We start from the raw sequence: 20,925 nt of genomic DNA on the forward strand, positions 1-20,925 counted from the left end.
TCAACGTGAATGAAATCAGATGAATAATTTAGCAGATTACTTATACTTGCTTTATGTGTACTTGTGTGACCTGAACAGGTGGATCTTTGGTCTAGCGAGCGGTTGTATCTACATTGCACCTAAAAGAAATGGAGTTGTTTCATCAGCATATTTTGAAAGGAACCTAACTCGTGTTCAGTCTGGATCGGAAGGCTTTCCTTATTATTGACTTAAGTTGCTTCGCTACACCGAGGGCATCTGCTTCTGAATGACTCTTGATTCTAATTCTGCGCCTTCTGTCGAGAAAGAATTTCGGAAAACTTTCAATAAATCCATTTCAGTTTCACTAACGATTAAGTAGCGACATGCTTATTGGGGCAATGAAGAGCAGAGCTGCAATGAGTGTAAGTTTTTGAAAAAGCCTGTACGTAACGTAAGGCATTTGACGCAACACCAGTCCAGTAAGATGAATCAACGATTGCTTTGACTCACATACTGTTCATTCATGGCAGCAACGACACGCCTAACCTGCTGAGCGATTTTGATTGACAGATGAAGAAGAAGTGCACATCATCTAGATGTGTACATTATCGAACACAAATAAGGAGATCCTTTTTCATGGAAATTCATGAAACCTCCCGAAATACGCCGTAAGGTTACACTGTGTATTATGTGTAGCTTTTATTCGTTTGTATTACTGTGACGAGTGATTGTAGCGTGTTGTGAATTTTTTGTTATTTCTCATTCTTGAAATGCATTGTTCCACAAGTTGCACAGGAAGAGGTGTTTTTGGAAAAGGTCAGAAGATATGAATGTTTGGCACACTTAGGAACTGATTTAGTCTCACATCGTAATTTAGTAATCATAAAGAGTAGAAGAAGCTTAACTGGATCTCCTGGAAGACGTCTAAGCAGGTGGAATACTGAAGAACTCAGGAATTATTGTGTGAGTACGAGGTTCCGTCAGCCTATAGACATTCCAATAATGAATATCATTTAGCATGTAGTTGTGATGAGAAGGAACTGATAACTGTAGAAAGGAAAATCATAGAGGTTCGACGAACGAATATTGGTTAAGAGCAAAATTGTCTAAAAAATAGATGGAGAATTATTTCAGTTAACTGGTGAAAGAATTATATATATATATATATATATATATATATATATATATATATATATATATATGTGTGTGTGTGTGTGTGTGTGTGTGTTTGGTAAAAGAAATGAATATAACAGTTACAAAATAAATATAGTAACTAAGAAACGAAATCTATTAGAAATGAAAGGAAGCCTAGGAAAAAAGCAAAAATAGTCAAAAATAAAAATAAAAAACATTGTTGTCGGAAGTACATTTGCAGCACAAAGAAAAAGTCACCATATCTTATAAGCAAGGACGTTAACATTGGGGATGCGAAACGAATTCCACCTATCAACGTAGTGGAGACTGTAGACTTTGACGACCTGTACCACGGAGAGTAACAGTCTGCTAACGTGATGTAAGACGCAGATGAATCCAGTATTAGAGCTTTGGAAGACTTACGATCAAACAAGGCAGAAAAGATTCCTTTGTAATATCTAAAATCGTCGAGGGAAATAGCAACCAAACGTTTATTCAAGTTAGTGTATAGAATCTATGTGACTGGAGACACATCAGACGTTTGAAAAAATGCCATCCATATAATCGCGAAGATGCACAAACCGCCGCACTGTCGGCTTGATACGGTGCGTCCACGTTGCTGGCGGGAATGGCGTACATAGTAATAGAGAAAAAAACTGAAGTTGTCTTAGCTGACGATCACTTTGGCTTTAAGAAGGCAAAGTCACCAAAGAGACAGTCCTGACGTTGCACTAGGCAATGGAAGCAAGATTGAAGAAAAATCAAGACACTTTCATAAGATTTGTCGATCCAGAAAAAGCGTTCGACAGTATAAAATGGTGCAAAATGTTTGAAATTCTGAGGAAAATAGGAGTAAGCTATAGGGGAAGACTGATTATATACAGTACGAGGTATATACAAGAACCAAGAGAGAAAAATAGGATTGTAAGACCAACAACGAAGTGCTCGGATTAAAAATGGTTGCACTCTTTAGCGCCTGCTGTTCAACCTACACATCGAAGAAGCAATGACGGAAGTAAGATAATGTTTCAAGGGCGGATTAAAATTCAAGGTGAAAGGATATCAGTGACAAGATTTGCTGATGGCGTTTCTATTGTCACTGAAAGTGAACAAGAATTACAGGATCTGTTGAACGGAATGAACAGAGTAACACAGGAAAAGACAAAAATAATGAAAAGTAGCAGAAATGCGACTGTCGAGAAATTAACATCGAAATTTGTGATCACGAAGTAGACGACGTTAAGGAATTATGATTCTTGGTAAGCAAAAAATGCATGACGGACGAAAGAAGGAAGACAGGTAAAGAGGGCGTTTCTGGCCAAGGGTATTCTGCTGGTATCAAACATGGGACTTAATTTGGGGAAGAAATTTAGAGAATGTGGCTTTAGAACACAGAATTGTATGATAGTGAATCATGGGCAGTGGGAAAACCGGGACAGAAGAGAATCGAAACTTTTAAAATGTGGTGCCATAGAAGAGTGAAGAAAATCAAGTGGATTGATAAGGTAAGGAATGAGGAAGTTCTCTGCAGAATCGACAAAGAAAGGAACATTTGAAACTCATTGGCAAGAAAAAGGTTTTGGATTATAGGACATATGTTAAGACATCAGGGAATAACCATTGTACTAGAGGGACCTGTAGAGGGTAGGAGATGTAGGGGAAGACAGAGATTGGAATATATTCAACAAACAATTGAGAATGTAAGGTGCAAGTGCTACTCTGAAATGAAGATTTTGGCGCAGAATACGAATTCGTGCGCAGGCTGCATCAAATCAGTCAGAAAACTGACAATATAAAAAAAGAAGAAAAATGGTGAAGAAACGTTACTCTTGATAGTTGGAGAAAGAGTAAACAAACATCAGAACACTTTTATAGAATTTATCGACCTGGAAGGAGTGTTAGACAGGGTAAAATGGGATAAGATGTGTGAATTTCTCAGCACCGTAGGTATACACTAACGGGAAATACGGATAATATACATTATGCACAAGAACCAAATGGAAACTACAAGAATGGAACAAAGGGAAAAGTGTTCAGACTAAAAAGGGTTCAAGGCAAGGACTCATCAACCTGTACATCTAAGAAGTAAAGTTCAGCATTCGGATTAAAACTCAAAGTGGTAGGACGTCATCGCAATATTCGGTGATGATTTTACTAATATTGAGGGAGAATTGTTGCATCTGTTGAGTGGAATAAAGAGTCTACTAAGCAGTGCATATTTCTCTGCCTCATGATGACTGGGTGTTGTGTGAAGTCCTTAGGTTAGTTGGGTTTTAAGTAGTTCTAAGTTCTAGGGGACTGATGACCATAGATGTTAAGTCCCATAGTGCTCAGGACCATTAAGCAGTGCATATGGATCGAGAGTAAACGAAAAAAAAATACCAAACCATTGAGTGTCGGCAGAAAAGATATTTTAGACAACAACAAGTCTGGGGACCACGTGGTAGATAACATTAAGGAATTTTACTAGCTTTGAATCAAAATAGCACATGTTGGATGAACAAAGAGGAAATAAGGAGCAGAGTAACTAGACAAAGAGGGCATTCTACGTGTGACGAAGTAGACCAGTACCAAACACAGGCCTTAATTTGGGGAAGACATTTCTGTGACTGTACGCCCATAGAACTGTTATGTATCGAAGTGAACCATTGACAGTGGAAAAACCGCAAGAGAAAATAATGCAAGTGCTGGAGATATGGTATTAGTGAAGGTCTCTGAATATTAAATGGGCCGATAAGGAAAAAAGTGAGACGTTTCTCCGGATAACCAGCAAGGAATGGAATTTGTGGGAAACGCTGACTACAAGAAGGAATAGCATGACTGGTCTTGTGTTTGGATATAAATAATACCGTTCAGGTACTAGAGGGAACCGTAGAACATACGAATTTTATGGGAAGCCAGCAATTTGAATGCATGCATCAAACAGTTGTGGGTGTTGTGTTCCGTTACTAGAAATGAAAAAACAGGCGTAGATGATGAAATCGTGGTTGGCTGCATTGCACCAACCAGAATGCTTGTGTCAAAAATGCAGTCTTTTCTATTGCTTGTCAATGAAAAGAGAGATGATTTGCGCCTAGTTTGTCTGTGGGGAGTTCTATTGACGATACATTTTTTAGCTGTTTTCAGTTGATGAAAGGGATGTTGAAATCCAATGTTGCCACTATGTACCGTGCCTCTCAGGAGAAAAGTTCGAGCGTGGGCGACTTGTCTTAGAACCACATACTGACGGTAATTGTCCAACATCTCACGTTGTATCAAAGTCAGTCGATTGACCTGCTGTGTGCTACATGAGTCTTTCTTCACTGTGTCTTAAACTTCATTGCTATTCATTTGCTTTTAACGCTCAGGAATCACATTGCTAATCGCTTTAAGTATGCCGGAAGTATTGATTTAACTGTTACAGATATTTTTGTGTGAATATTTCTCAGAAATGAGCAATACCATAGCCTGATATGTACAGGGAAAATATATCAACAGAGCACAAGCACACAAAAAAAAGAAATGCACCAAATGTTTTTAAAAAAATGTCTAAGTAGTAAGTGTTGTCCTAAACATGAATAATCATATAAGTTGAAACGTCCCCTTGGAAAAATTATCAATGACTATGCTGATAAACCTCTTACATTATTTGATTTTCAAACAGCTGAGCAGAACTGAACGTACTCAGACATTTCGCTCTTTACCTATTCTGATCCCCTTAGAAAAATTATACATGACTGTGCTTAAACTGCCACACAATATTTTTTTGCGCAACGCAATCTGACTTTCAATAATCCCTACAAGAGAATGGCCCTGACTAAATTAACCTGTACGTTTCACAAATCACTTATCTCACAAAAATCTTCAGCACACTGGACTCGCATTCGGGAGGACGACGGTTCAATCCCGTCTCCGGCCATCCTGATTTAGGTTTTCCGTGATTTCCCTAAATGGCTTCAGGCAAATGCCGGGATGGTTCCTTTGAAAGGGCACGGCCGATTTCCTTCCCCATTCTTCCCTCACCCGAGCTTGCGCTCCGTCTCTAATGACCTCGTTGTCGACGGGACGTTAAACACTAATCTCCTCCTCCTCACAAAAATCTTCTTCACTCGAACTACTGCAATACAGCGAGTGCCACTACTGCTAGCTAAATAAAAGATTCAAACTACTGAAGTCACTAACTACTGATAGGGATAGTTAGCAAAAGAAAGATTTTGATAAGGAACAAACAATGTATATACCTTAATAGTGTTCAAAAGTCATTATATATATATATATATATATATACATATATATATATATATATATATATATATATATATATCAGTCCATGATATCCAATATTACAAATTTACTCTTTCTTAATGACACACGTCCAGATCGTCCGCTCCCAAAATTCCACCATTTCTTTCCCCACATGCACCACTGCTGGCGGCTCACCTCCAACTTCCCAACGCTACGCGCTGTTAACAGTCAACCGCCCAACACTACAATAGCGAACAACAATGCAAACCAGCCACAGACTGCACACAGCACAGCCAGTGATTTTCATACAGAGCGCTACGTGGCGTTACCAATATAAAAACCTAAACAGCCTACTTACAAAGTCAAGAAAAATAAAATAATTAACACCAGTTTCTAGTTTTTGTGTATGTCTGTTTGTACAAACCATTAGTCCTCCACTCTTGAAAGTTTTGCCTGAGTTGTGTCTTGGAGGGTTTCTGATCTTGTTCAGATGACTGCAGCGTTTCGTCTCGCAAATTCCTGACGAGATTGTCATGTAGCCACAGTGTAGGTGTTCGTAAAAGATCTACCATGTAGCGCAGTAACCACGAACACATAATTCTTGTCTTGTCCTTGAATCTGCTAGAAGTACAATCTTTCATAATTCCTAAGCATGTGGTGCCTTTTGTGACTTCTCCAATAATATCTTCATTCACCGAAAATTTTTCATAATCTCATATCTGTAGCAGGCGATCAGTTACCACCAACCAGAGGTGGGTCCACATTTCTGTTCTAGTCTCTCCAATCTTATAAACCTATTGAACTTCTGAACGCCAAGATCGCAAATTATGCAATTTAAAGCAACGTGCATCGTCGAATTTTCGTCGTCTGCGGATGAATGCCTTACCCCAGGGGTCAAGAGTTCAATTTCATTTATCACCAGGTAAGTTATAATATTGTGTTTATAGGATACTATGTTTTTACGTTCTGCATAGTGCACGGTTTTACATTTTTGAACAGTTAAAACAAGTTGCCAATCATTGCACCACTTTGAAATTTTATCAATGTCTGACTAAATATTTGTACTGTACTTCGTAGTACATAACTGCATCATCTGCGAAAAGTATGAGGTTACTATTAATATTGTCTGCGAGGTCATTAACACACAGCATGAAGAGCAAGGGACCCAACACACTTCAATGCGGGACACCCGAAGTTATTTCTATATCTGTTGATGATTCTCCATCCAAGGTACTGTGCTGCGTCCTCCCTAACAAGCAGTCCTGAATTCAGTCGTATATTTCCTCTGACGCCCAATATGATTGCAGTTTTGATAATAAACGTAGGTGTGGTACTGCGTGAAATGCTTTTCGGAAATCGAGAAATTTTGGATCTGGATTTCCGGAAGGCTTTTGACACTGTACCACGCAAGCGACTCGTATTGAAATTGCGTGCTTATGGAATATCGTCTCAGTCATGTGACTGGATTTGTGATTTCCTGTCGGAGAAGTGACAGTTCGTAGTAACTGACGGAAAGTCATCGAGTAAAACAGAAGTGATTTCTGGCGTCCCCAAGGTAGTGTTATAGACCCATTGCTGTTCCTTACCTGAATAAACGATTTGGGAGACAATCTGAGCAGCCGTCTTCGGTTGTTTGCAGATGACGCTGTCGTTTATCGACTAATAAAGTAAGCAGAAGATCAAAACAAACTGCAAAACGATTTAGAAAAAATACCTGAATGGTGCGAAAAGTGGCAGTTGACCCTGAATAACGAAAATACTGAAGTCATCCACATGAGTGCTAAAGGAACTCGTTAAACTTCGGTTACACGATAAATCAGTCTAATCTAAAAGCCCTAAATTGAACCAAATACCTAGGTATTACAATTACGAACAACTTAAATTGGAAGGCTAACCAAAGACTGCGTTTTATTGGTAGGACACTTAGAAAACGTAACAGACCTACTAAGGAGACTGCCTACACCACGGTTGTCCGTCCTCTTTTAGAATACTGCTGCGCGTTGTGGGATCCTTACCAGATAGGACTGACGGAGTACATCGAAAAAGTTCAAAGGAAGGCAGCACGTTTTGTTGCGAAATATGGGAGAGAGTGTCACAGAAATGATACAGGATTTGCGTTGGAAATCATTAAAAGAAAGGCATTTTTCGTTGCGACGGAATCTTCTCACGAAATTCCAATCACCAACTATCTCCTCCAAATGCGAAAATATTTTGTTGACACCGACCTACATAGGGAGGGACGATCACCAAGATAAAATAAGGGAAATCAGAGCTCGTACGGAAAGATATAGATGTTCATTCTTTCCGCGCGCTATACGAGACTGGAATAATAGACAACTGTGAAGGTGGTTCGATGAACCTTCTGCCAGGCACTTAAATGTGATTTGCAGAGTACCCATGTAGATGTAGATGTACTTGCTCCAGATACCTTATTACGTTTGAGGTCAGAATATGTTGTAAGATACTACAACAAATGGATGTGAAGGATACTGGGCGGTGGTTTTGTGGATCGCTTCTGCTGCCCTTCTTGTAACGAGCGTGACGTGTCTTTCTTGCAGCTACTGGTCAAAGTTTTTTGTTCGAGGGATGTACTGGGAAGTTGTAACTCGGTTACGTCCACCAGAGGATGATAGTGTTATCAAAAAGGACTGCAAAAAGGTTACGTGATACTTTGCCTTCTTGTCGGTCATATCTACTTTTTCCATTTACTCGGAACCTGGACAAAATGTATAGAACAGTGCCCTCCTTGCCCGCAGGTCGATATCCCGGTGCGGGCGTAATCTGGCGCGGCACTATCAGTCTGTTTACAGCGGTTCGGCGCGGCGTGGGCAGCACGGCGGGCAGACGGCGCGACCAGCCAGCTTGGCTGCCTGTGACGTCACGGCAGCAGTCACGGCGGCAAGATGGCGTCCAAAGGACTCAACTTTGACGAGGTGAGTCGCTCGAAATACCAGCCAGGCGCGCAGGGCGTCTCTGAGGCGTACGGCAGCTGTTCTGGCCCCGTCCTTCGCGCCGATATCGACCGCGGCTGCGGCCGCGGCGCCGCTCCAAAACAACGCCGGAGTTCGATGAACGCCGCGAGTTGTGCCACGCCCTGGCCGCCGCTCTCGCGCCACACAAAGTCTTTGCGGTTCATGTCTCGTCGAGGATATCTCCCTCCTGACTGCCGAACATGTCATTATAAAACACAAGGATTTCGGTTACAAAACAAGTTCGGCACTTGGCAGCGTGAATGCCGAACCGGTGGCCCCCCAGTGCCTACTTTTTACGCAGTAGTAGCGATTGATTGTGTGTAAAATTAACGATGGTGTCAGTTTACTAATTTTTTTTCTTTTAACTGTGCTATACTGCAGAGAGAAAGTAAAACAACGAAATGACCCCGATCTCCCGCAAAGATAATTGTGTTCCGCAGAGTAACATAATTGTTGTTTCCCTGTGACATTCTACTCATGTACCGACTACGTCATAGATGATCTTGTACATAATCTTCCCACAGCTTGGGGCCACAGTTATATAATACTGCTTAAATGAAAGTTCCGCCATTTTACTGTCTATACTGTTTGTTCTGCTATACACTCACAATTTCGACGTTTGGCTATTTTCAAGTACCACTGCCTTCAGAATAATCAGACTTTTGTAAACTAAGTCATCGTGAAAATATATTAAACGTGGTTATATAATGCAGGTGTCGCAGTATATAAATGAGGACATATTTAAAAACTGTCCGAATATGTTCTCATTTGCACACTGCGACACCTACATTATATTACCAAGTTCAATATATTTCTACGCGACTTCGTTTGCGGAAGTCTGGTTATGCTTAACATTGTCGTAGGCCTACTCGGAAGTCCGAAATCATGGTTGTACAATAGGATAAACAATATATACAGTCAAATGGTGGAACTTTCATTTAAACGCTATGTCAGGGGTAGTCAACCTTCTTTACCTACCGACCACTTTCGTGTCTCTTTTGGTAGTAAAATTTTCTGACCGACCACTGGTGTCTTACTAACTGTAATTTATAAAGTAGGGAAGTTACTTCACAAAATTTATAAAGCAGAGTTAAAGCCAGTTAAACACTATAATAATAGTTACTTAACAAATAATTTATCTCAAAATTGTATGAAAATCTAATTAAAATGTTTTTAAAATCCCTACAACCTACCATGGAAGCTGGAAAAACCACGTGTTGGCTTTAGGGGCCAGGTTGAGTACCACTGTGGCATGTGATCTCAGTTTGAAATTGTAGTGCAGTTAACAATATATTGTTACAGAATGATACGTTTATTATTGTGGAAACAAGAAATTGAAGTATTTTAAATGTACGTTAATTTCCACGGCCTCAGAGTATAATACTATTTTTGACGCTTCACCACAGTTAGTCAAGAACATTATACTTCCTAATAAAGATACAAGCTTGACTATGCTTTGTTCACGACTAATCCGCTTCTTTTGTTTAGCAGCATTGCCCTGCTAAAATACGATCCACATAGATACTCCTCCTCTAACCAGCAACGACTCGTTAAATGTTTTTCTAAATTATTGGGTAATAGTTAACAACTTATTTGTACTTGTAGCTCCCAATATAATTTATTATCAAGCTAAACAGAAGTAATTAAGATTACATTAACCAAAATAGTGACTTTCGTAGTCCACCGTTATTCTATAAGAAAGCCTGTGACATAACGAACTCTGTTTCTTGCATCTCACTAATACCGCACGGAAACTGATTTCTCCATATTTTATAACCTTTTCTTTTTAGCTCTGTATTGCCTTTAGCAGTCGTTGTCACTTAATCATTATGTCTTTGCTAATACTGCACCGCTAGAACTGATGCCCAAGCCAAGTGTCACATCCATGCCTCAACTTCGGAGCAGCTCTAGAAGTTGGACATTTGGCCACGAGATGGCAGCGCAATCCGGTTAGCAGCGTATCTGCCACTAGCGACTAGCAGAGCATTTCCTCTACCTTGCGCGGTAGTTTCGCCTCTTGAGAGAATTCGTTAGTGCCGTTCACTGTGTCCATTGGTCTTGATGCAATGCAGATCTAATCCAGATTGCTCCATTTTCTGTGCCGTTCGTCTCTAAAGCCATAGGGAACTTGACTAACACCAAGCGGCCTGCTCTTAATCATTGAAGAAGTCGATAACGTGAGATTACGTCGACCGTTTTAGTATAGAAAAACAAGAACGAAATGACATTCCTGTGGGATAAAGCTGATTCTGATTTACTGGTAAAATTTTTGAGAGAAAATACAATAAAGGGCACGATCAAAAGGTTTCCATGTGAATGCGCTGATACAGTGTGTATGCAACCTAGCGGGACTCCAATCCGGGTATGTAATCACCGACACATCGAATGAAAACTTTTCAACTTTTCGATCACCGCTTTTAAGTGTAAGACGCGGTCGAATAAAAAATGTTCCTTCGAACTATTAATTGAGTTTACCGTTGTTGCACTTCTTTTAAACGGCTATTAAATTTTTCTCGCAGTAGTACAAAAGCTGAATACATTAGAATGCACCAGTGTTTAAATGAAGAGGTTTATCTTTGAATTACTGCTGTCAGCTACGAAGTGTACCACGCAAAAAATGAAACTTAAAAAAAAAAAAAAAAATTAGGAGAAGAGGACGCTGTGCAGAAGTAACGACGTTACCTGGATTTTTTCTAGAAAAGCAGTACAGCGAAGAGTTTCTAAAGATACAGTTAAAGGCTGGAAAGGCAATCCACCAGTTAAAAGACAAACCAACGGTGTGGTCGGGACCCGAAAGCGACTTCTGTCCTGGTACGACATAAATCCTAACTCGTAGTAAAAGGCTTAATGTTAGTGAGTGGCAGCAGAATGTACCGCTACATTTCATACAATTTAAAGATACTTATACACGTAACTGAAGACAATGGTTCGCTTCCCAAACAAATCGTGCGAATATTGCTTAGTAATAAAATGTTTACCAGTACGTGTACTGAAGGTCGGACGTAGTCGTCAACAACGTACCATTGTGGCTGCAAGACTTGAGTTCACTGTGCTTTCTGCATCGTTTGGCCGCCTTCAAGACGAAGGGCGAATCTAACACGAGCTGTCATCCAGTTCCTCCCTGTCATCACCATTCCAACAAACTGAGGTAGAGGTGACTTTGTTGTTGGGTGATGTGTAAGCAGTTGCCATTTTATTTCACCAAGTACAGACATTCTCAACGCTTCACTATGAAATGCGTGGAAGAGAGTACTTACTATTGTAGCACGACTCTGTGCGAGCTGTCATTATCCTGGTTTTACCGTACCATCTTCCCGGGGTGCATACATAGCGGCTGGACAACATTCGTAGTTTACGTCCTGAAATAATGTTCTTGAAATTTTTTAAGCCGATGCACGAGAGGTATATGGCGACATCCTCCGAACATTTCTGTCACACTACTCGCTCAGTCAAAGAGGCCCCTTCCCACCCTCACCGTCTTCCTTGGTCTGTACTCGATGCCCCCTGTTAGTCTGATCTGACACACGTCCATACACTTGACCTGTATACGACGGGTGGTGATAAAGTTTTAGTTTTCACCTCGAAAAATCAAGCTGCATCCGTAATACTTGTGGATAGTGTTCGTCCGTCTCTACATATTTATCCTCCAAAGAAGACATTTTTCCCTAAGATAAATGGCTTGGCGCTGTCCTTGTTTGTAGAGGTCTGCAATTTGATTATACAGAAAATGTTTCACATAAAAAAACACCTTGTCATAAGCGAGTAAATCTCTGTCATGGAATGTTTTCTTCATCTAAGGAAAAAGTCATTGGTGTAAGACAACATTTTATACCTTAAGAAAGCAGCATGTGTTACCACACTGCGCAATCATATTAAAGCACTTTTTCGAAACCCCATAACTGTCTCCCAGTGCGACGATTAAATTTGGAATCTGGCTCAAGGACGCTTGAACCTTCATCTGCACTGCCCTGCGACGTCATCCTTGGATTCAACGGTGGTTCAAACACATACGAAAGAAAGGGTAGATCTGAGAATTTCATGTGGCTTGTAATGTGGGTTAATGATATCCCATTAGCACTAAATTTCACCACAGTGCTGCTGTGGACATAAGGTCGCCACACACCACCTTACCCACATTTCACACCTTCCTTTGACGCCACTGCGATGGAAGTCAGAACCATGACGCCCAGCCTTTAAATCACACGGTTTCCTTGTAAGTGGCTGAGGAAAACATTTCAGACACACCATCGCGTAGAAACGACACGAGAAGGCCTCAGGGGGCGGCATAAAGACGTCAAAGAAAGCACCCCTTTCCTTGGGACGTTGATTCTCACACACATCGTGGTCAAAAACGGCAGTTTGCAGTGCAATCTTTGATACTGTTGACATCTCCCCCACGCTTCAGCCGTTCTCTAAGGACATCGTGGGCTAGCGTCCCTAACTGAACGTCATCTCACCCCTTTGGCATGCAGTGCGCTGGTGTACAGACTGGAACCACAAGGACCGTTCATGACCATTCGACGAAATTCAAATTAATCCGAAGCAGTAAAAGCGACTTGTGCTTCACTCTCGTATGGAGTGATCACTGAGGGGTGCGACAATGACACACTTATGAATAAACCAGCGAAGTGTCTTTTTAAGGCTACGTTCACAGTAGCACCGACAGCGGTCGTCCGACACTGTCGCCAAAGCTTCCCCAGTAACATCAGCCGACAGCGTGGACGTAGTGCGTCCGATGTTATTCGTCAGCTTTTTCAAGGTCAAGGAGGCTAGGTTAGAATCTGTTCTATGTATGAAGGAGGTTAGATTTTAACCTCTCAGGGAGTGGTGGATACCACAGCGCCTCTGTCCTTCGATAAGAGTGCTGCATAGTGACTTCTGTATTAAAGAGGCACCAAGTGTATGTGAATGAGCTTTCGTGTCTCGTAAAGAACGAGTCTGCTCCGTTACTTTCTGTCCTCAGTTACCAGAATAACCAGACAAGTTTTACGGGATGATGGGAGAAACGTTCTGCTACATACTCGAGATAACCTTGAAAAGCAAGCTATAAACACTCTGTTTCGCTGTAATTATTTAAAGTTGTGCAGACGTACGTCAATTAACCTTCAGTGATTGTCATTTAGCACACGAGTGAAAGACAAGCATACAGTAGAGCATAAGATACTCTGAAAACCTGAAGCACTTAAAAGTGGAAATACATACCGCACCCCACATTTGGAAACCACTTCATATTAACAGGATCACTATTCTACTGGCATAAAACGCCAGTAAGCAGTAATAATGATTTATAGACAACTGATGACAAACTATCACAAAAAAGATCCAGTACAGTAGCTATAAGCACATAAGATACGCTACCCTTCTCGCTTGAACAAATTATTTTTTGTCCGCGTGGTCTAGGGCGTCTTGAACAGTTTGCGCGGCTCTCCCCATCGAAGGTTCGAGTCCTCCCACGGGCATGAGTGTGTTTCTTGTCCTTGGTGTAAGTTAGTTTAAGTTAGATTAAGTAGTGTGTAAGTCTAAGGACCGATGACCTCAGCAGTTTGACCAATAGAAGGTTACCACAAATTTCCAATTTTCCAAATTATTTTTTGAGTTTGTAACCTATGCCTAAAATTTCCATTAAAGATTTTGCCTATTTGAGTTTTTGAATAAACCTGCGGTTTCAGTCCATAGATTCCGAACTATAACCCGATTATGATATTTTCATCCACAGTTTGCAACGAACTCACTCTTTCTTGTTCTAAATTTACCAGTCTCTCACGCTTCATATTTCGCGTGCGAGAATATCAGTCGATTTGACCGAATAAGACAAACTGATTGGAATTTTATCGATTGTCACCCGAAGCGTTCGGGAGATAAGATCGGCTATACTGAGACTGTGCACATACTGGCTTGAAAATATCGGCCGTCTTCGGCCGACGTCGGTCTTCAGCGGACTCGACCGTTATCTGAGTCATTGTGAACGCAGCCGAACGGAACTCAGTTCGACAGCAACCCCGGTGGTACCCCACTCCCTCCTCCCCTCCCCCAATCAATTCCTGAAAATTTTAAAAATATGACTTTACAGATTAAACCTTCGAAATAATGCTAGGTGCCTACAGGAAGGTAACTGGCAACGAAGGTGCGACAAGTGGTTGCCGACCTGGAGGCGCCTAAAATTACTCCGAAGGTTTTTTCTGTAAAATCATATTTTTAAAATTCTCAACAAATGGGGCGGGTGCCACCAAGGCTCTTGTCTAACTGAGGAGGGGGCAGGGGGTGGCTTAAACCAATTTTTTCCATGAATGTGTCATTGTTATCCCTCTCTGGTCACACCACACAAGGGCGTGAAACAGAAATACTGAAATATCATAAGACATCTTTCCTACTTTGGATCACATTCAAATTTGGTCTAATAGTTTTGAACGGTCCCTTGTGGTGCCACCCTATACACCAGAGCAAAAATTTCAGTCACATTGCACTCCAGAGGGGTGAGATCACATTCAATGGGGTCGATAGCCCACGTTGCCCTTTATTGTATGATTATATGATAGCGGAACAAACACTGGTAGCAGTTACTTCTGTAAAATATCTGGGAGTATGCGTGCGGAACGATTCGAAGTGGAATGATCACATAAAACTAATTGTTGGTAAGGCGGGTACCAGGTTGAGATTCATTGGGAGAGTCCTTAGAAAATGTAGTCCATCAACAAAGGAAGTGGCTTACAAAACACTCGTTCGACCTATACTTGAGTATTGCTCATCAGTGTGGCATCCGTACCAGGTCGGGTTGACGGAGGAGACAGAGAAGATCCAAAGAAGAGCGGCGCGTTTCGTCACAGCGTTATTTGGTAAGCGTAATAGCATTACGGAGATATTTAGCAAACTCAAGTTGCAGACTCTGCAAGAGAGGCGCTCTACATCGCGGTGTAGCTTGCTGTCCATGTTTCGAGATGGTGCGTTTTTGGATGAGGTATCGAATATATTGCTTCCCCCCACTTATACCTCCCGAGGTAAAATTAGAGAGATTCGAGCGCGCACGGAGGCTTTCCGACAGTCGTTCTTCCCGCGAACCATACGCGACTGGAACCGAAAAGGGAAGTAATGACAGTGGCACGTGAAGTGCCCTCCGCCACACACCGTTGGGTGTCTTGCGGAGTATAGATGTAGATGTAGATGTAGATGTAGATGAAGACTGACGAGTCAAGGAGATGTAAGCAGCATCAAAGATTGTCAACAACTTCTTCCTGTTGCTCACAGTCGTTTTTAACAGCTAAATATGGGGGAATCAACATCCCAAGGAATGGGATGGTTTCTTTGATGCCCTTATGCCACTCGCTGAGACCATTCGTGTCGAGTATGCGCGGTTGTGTGTCCGAAATGTTTTACTCGACCACTCATAAGAAAAACACGTGATTTCCAAGTGAGCGTCGCGGTTCTGACCTCCATCGCAGAGCGTCAAAAGAAGGGACAAAATGTAGGTACGAGGGGCTCTAACGAGCTTCCTACAGTGTGACTCGTCCACGGCGCCCTTGGGCAGAATTGTGGTTACATTTAGTGCCATCGGAACCATTAACCCACTTTACACGTCACATGAACTTCTGAGCTCTGGCCTTTTTTTCGCATGTCTTGACACCTTGCTGTCTGAATCATCCGTGATCGCCAGGGTGGCGCCACAGAGTGTCACGCATTTGAAACATTGCAGAGGAAGGTTATAGGCACCTTCGAGCCGAATTTCAAACTCATTCGCCGCAATTGGAGACAACAAGTACGGTGTTTCGAAAAAGTGATCTTTTAATTCTGTTGCGCAGTGTATATGTATGCCGTGCAGACCGACCTGGAACGTTTCCCTGTAGCAAAAAGCAGATGATTGGGCAGTTTCCTGCGACGCTTTGTCTTCGTAGACTCCCGTAACCTCGTCCAGAGATTTCAGTAGCACCCTAATGTGACGGTCTGCTTCTTCAGAGTATAATCTCAACTTCAGGTTGGTTGATGACAGTGGTGTCTCCAGCAGGGGTAGTGAATCAGCTTGTTTACACACCCACCTTTGCTCCTTTGTGTCGGAGTCATAGTGATTCACCCAACACTCATCCGAGCTGATTAAGCAGCTGAATAAGTCATCTGTATTGGCTTCACACAGCTCCAACATTTCACTGTGTTAGTTCCGTGGTTTCTTGAATGGATGTGGGCAGTCGTAGAACCCAACATGGAGCGAAGTTTGTAGGTTGAAAATATCGTAAGTATGTTGAAGACTGATCCGTGACTAATTTTCACTTTTACCACTATCGTTTCGATTGTGATAAACGGATCACTGGGCATCAAGTCGGCTGCAGTCTTCAGGTGCAGTGACGCTCTTAATGGGGTTAAAACAAGGTCCATTTGTGAAAATCTCCTCTCGCATTGGCTGGTGGATATTGGTGCGCAGTGAATTGAGAAGCTGGATATTTCTTTTCTTCTAGGAACTCTCGCAAACCTCTGATTACTTTTCTTTCAGGAAATCTTACTCTTTGAAATATTTTTTTTGTTTTTTTTTTTTTTGTTTTTGTTTTGTTTCTTTCTCATCAAATTTACTGCTGGATTGTCAGGCGAGTAAGAAGGATCAAGTACTTTAGTATATGAATAAACATCATCTTCAACTCTTAAAATTTTTTCCGCCACTCGCTTTTATAATGTTTCATAAAATGATGATGGTCAGTGGAACTAGTCTAGCAGTACACCTCTTGTCATTTACTTTCTGAAAAGAAATCCCCGTAAATTACAGATGTTCCTTTGCTCTGAGAGCTTCATTATAATATGGACTTCTACTTACCTTTCTCTCTTCATATACTTTGAATTGTGTTTTAATTTTTTTGGTAGCAGTATGAAGAGTGATATAACGAGCCTGCAGTTTAGGTTAGACAACTGTAACGCGTCGCACATTAGACCCAGATCACACGTAGTCAGTTCTGCCAGTTTTCTTTAGAAGACCTTCATACATTTTTCTGCTAGTGTTTTCTCTTATCAAATCACTCTTAGTACTAGTAAAATGCGAAACTAGTGCCTCATAAATTCTCCAAACTGCTGAAACACTGCTAAAGCTATGGGCAACCCATCGAGTACCTACGACTCTGCCAGTTTTAAGAATTTTTGTTTAAAGTTCTTCTGCCTGCCTTCTTAGTTCCCTAGAATTTTTGGGCGACTGATGGTAAAGGGTCTACAGCTTATCCAAGAAAGATTTAAAATGATTTATTTTTGTAGGGAGACTTTATACCATCACCAAGAGATAAATCTAGCTTATGTCTCGCACAATGCCATTTTAAAATTTGTGGGAAAGCTTCTTTCAGTAAAGCGACTGTACTTTCCTTTTTCCACAGTAGAACTGCCCCTCAACCAGTAGCCACATAAAAGAGATTTTCATTGAAAAACTCTTGGTCAAAACCTGAATAAATTATTCATTATAGCGTTGTATATACCTTCAGCTGTCGTGCATTCTATTTCAGACAGATCTAGGAATACATTAGTTGGCACCGAAATGCCAGGTAGCATCTTTCGAAGGTAAATAATCAATGACGACAATTGGCTGATGGTTAAACTTTCATGAATCGTGAAGGAAATTTTGCGGTGTTATTCAGTTATATTTTTGCTGGCTTTCATTTCTGCAGGAATGTGACTTAATATGTTGACACATGCAAACTTGGAATGAAGAATAAGACCCACGTTCACTTCATTTAGTTACAGAACGTCAGTTTCAGACTCAATTTCTTTCAACGAATAATCCCTTTTGCAACTTTTTAGGCAGTATTGAAAACGTTAGATGTTAACGGCTTGTAAATCACCAGTGCTTTAACACTGATAGAATCCAAAGATTTTTCACTTGCTGGAGAGAATATTTTCAAAGCAGCTTTAGGTGCTGAACTTCCTTGTGTTTAAAGATTTTCTTTCGGAGAGATGTCATCTGCACTGTTTCGCTTTCTCCAAAACATGATACTGGAATTGTTGACCACTGTTGGGAAAAACTCTTCCATGTTTACTTCTTTGTAGCCCCAGTGTCCTAACTTTCTTCCAACTTTGCATGTCGTTTTCTTGCTTTTTACTACCAACCACTCATTTTTGTTACAAAAATCTTCTTTTAGTTTCCTTGTTCAACAGTTAGAAAGAACACAATCGACACTATTTACAGAAGTAGGTCAACACGTTAATGGCACTTTTGCAGTACACGCGGTTTCATTTCAACCACCTTTTATTTTAGTTTCATCATCTCTGCGATTTTCATCACCACCTCCTAAAAGTTTATCTTTTTATTCGCTGGGAATGAGAAATAATGCGTTATCTTACTATTCATTTCGGCTTTGAAACTTAACACTTCCACACTCCGCCGTAACCTCATCAACACTGAGCACGGAAGTGAACGAACGACACTATATTACTGTATAACAATGAAAGCAGTGCCTTCTCGAAATGTATTTTAAAATCTGTCCGCATAAGACTATTATTTATTTTAGTGCCCCATAACATTCGTATGTGGATCGATTTCAATAATATTGATAGTTGGATATTCTATTCACGTTTAGAAAAGGCTGAGGGATTGGCTTCCATGACATCTAAAAGGAATGCAACACACGACTTCTTTTGCTAATAATACCATTGACGTATGATTTTTTTGTCTTTTAATATGAATAAAATGTAGCTCATTTTCCCCTCTGAGGATTCAAAAAGTTAAACTGCGAGTAACCCAGAAAATCAAAACTCATAGAAGCTTCCTGACTGCTAGACCTAAACTCACACTGTTACTCCCAGGCCTCTTGTGCCATGACTGACTCCAATCGTGGCTGAGTAGTAGTTGAATAGTTCGCTGAGTTCAGGAACACACATTTGAATAGTAACTTGTTAATAACCATAAAAAGTATATCTACTAATAATACTCAGTTTAAGAGGGTCCTAATTTAGGATTTGTTGGTGGCCAACCCCTTCAACATCACTGATGAATTTCTTAGCCGAACGGAGTGATATGAACAGGTCATTAATTATAACTAATAATGACAGTATTGCATGCAACTCACTTCAGTACAAATTCTGTCCAGTAATTCGACCATTGTAAACAATTGTTGTAATTTTTTTCTATTTTATGTTGCATGGCTGCAATAGACTAAGCATTATCACAAGTATTAAATATCTACCTTTTAAATCAAAATTTGTTTAAATGTTTTGACTTCGTTGTATCCAAGAGTACCATGTCAGTTGATCTGTGAAATATACATTAGCATCAGTAACTATAGCCTAGAACTCTTCCATTTGGTCCGTGTTTGCACCAAAAAAAAAAAAAAACAATATTGGGATTGTGAGTCAGCCTTGATGCAACACACTTTTTGTTGTTTGTTTTCTTATTTATTCCCCAAATTAGTTTCAGCGACAAATACTGCAATCATCAGAGGGTTCTTTAAATTTAAAACATGCAGAAAGTAGCATAGTTATACAAACACTTAACACATTATTACATTTTTTTGTTTGCTTTTTGAAAATAGCTTTCGTTGGATACTTCCATTCCACATTACTTATTGTACGTTATAGCATGTTTTTAAGAGTTGTTGTCGCTGTTTGCGGCATCTTTTCTGTGCTTTTTTTGTTTCCGTTTTTCTCGGCATATATCACGTCATCTTCAACTGTGTGAGTGGCTGTTAGTAAACAAATACTAAAATGTGAAATTAGCTTTATAGCGTTATACGCTTGGGAGAGCGGTATTGTTGTGGATACGGTTTTGGTGTGTACTAGGCTGTTATTTAGTTTGTCGTGTACTCACGTTCGTTGGACGACATGCACCTAATCTTATACACAAAAAATCAAAACTTACGCGCTTTGTTTATGACCCCAAACATTATACCATCTTTCTGTTCGCGTGTATAGCGAGAAATGTATCGCATGTTGAGAGAGTGCTGTGAAAACTGTCGTGGGAGTTCTGACGACTTCTGTTCCTTATTTATGTCTTTGTGTGTGATGGGGAAGTGGTTCTGTTGCGTGTGTGTGCTTTCTGTTCTGCGCCCTGAGTCAGTTCTCTCAGAGCGCTAAAGAGTGTGTTGGTGCAATGTGTTGTATTTTCGTTTATTACGTTTTTCCCTTGCCCTATAGCCTTTTGAATGTAGTAATTTTCTTATACCGTTAGTTGTCGGTATAGACTGTTACTGTATTCCAGGATCTATAGATCGCTTTCGATGTTAGTCGGTGTATGGTTTTTGATCTTTAGGTGTTCTGCGAAAGTTGAAAGTGTGCTTTTATTCTTTAGAACTCTCATATGCTCTATGTACCTTATTCGGAGGAACATAAAGACTCTCTTAAAAAGCATCACACACACCCTGACACAGAACCAGACAAAAAGAATGACACAAAAGAACCCTAAAGCTTCATTCTTAAGAAGCCTGCCAAAGGTCCACAAATCTCTCATCCCAATGGTGGATTTCACAAAAGCCCCATCTTACTTACTAGGAAGACACACGTACACATTTCTACAGAAAACATACACAACAAACAAACAACAGAAGCCCCAAAAACACGGGAATCATAATAAAGAAAATGAAGGATATCAACACCCTTCCAACAGCAAAACTGGTATATTTTGACACTATATCCATGTACACACACATACCCACAGGAGAAACTATAAACATTATAGAACAACAGC

This window comes from Schistocerca piceifrons, chromosome 1, assembly GCF_021461385.2.
Source record: "Schistocerca piceifrons isolate TAMUIC-IGC-003096 chromosome 1, iqSchPice1.1, whole genome shotgun sequence".
Taxonomy (NCBI): domain Eukaryota; kingdom Metazoa; phylum Arthropoda; class Insecta; order Orthoptera; family Acrididae; genus Schistocerca; species Schistocerca piceifrons.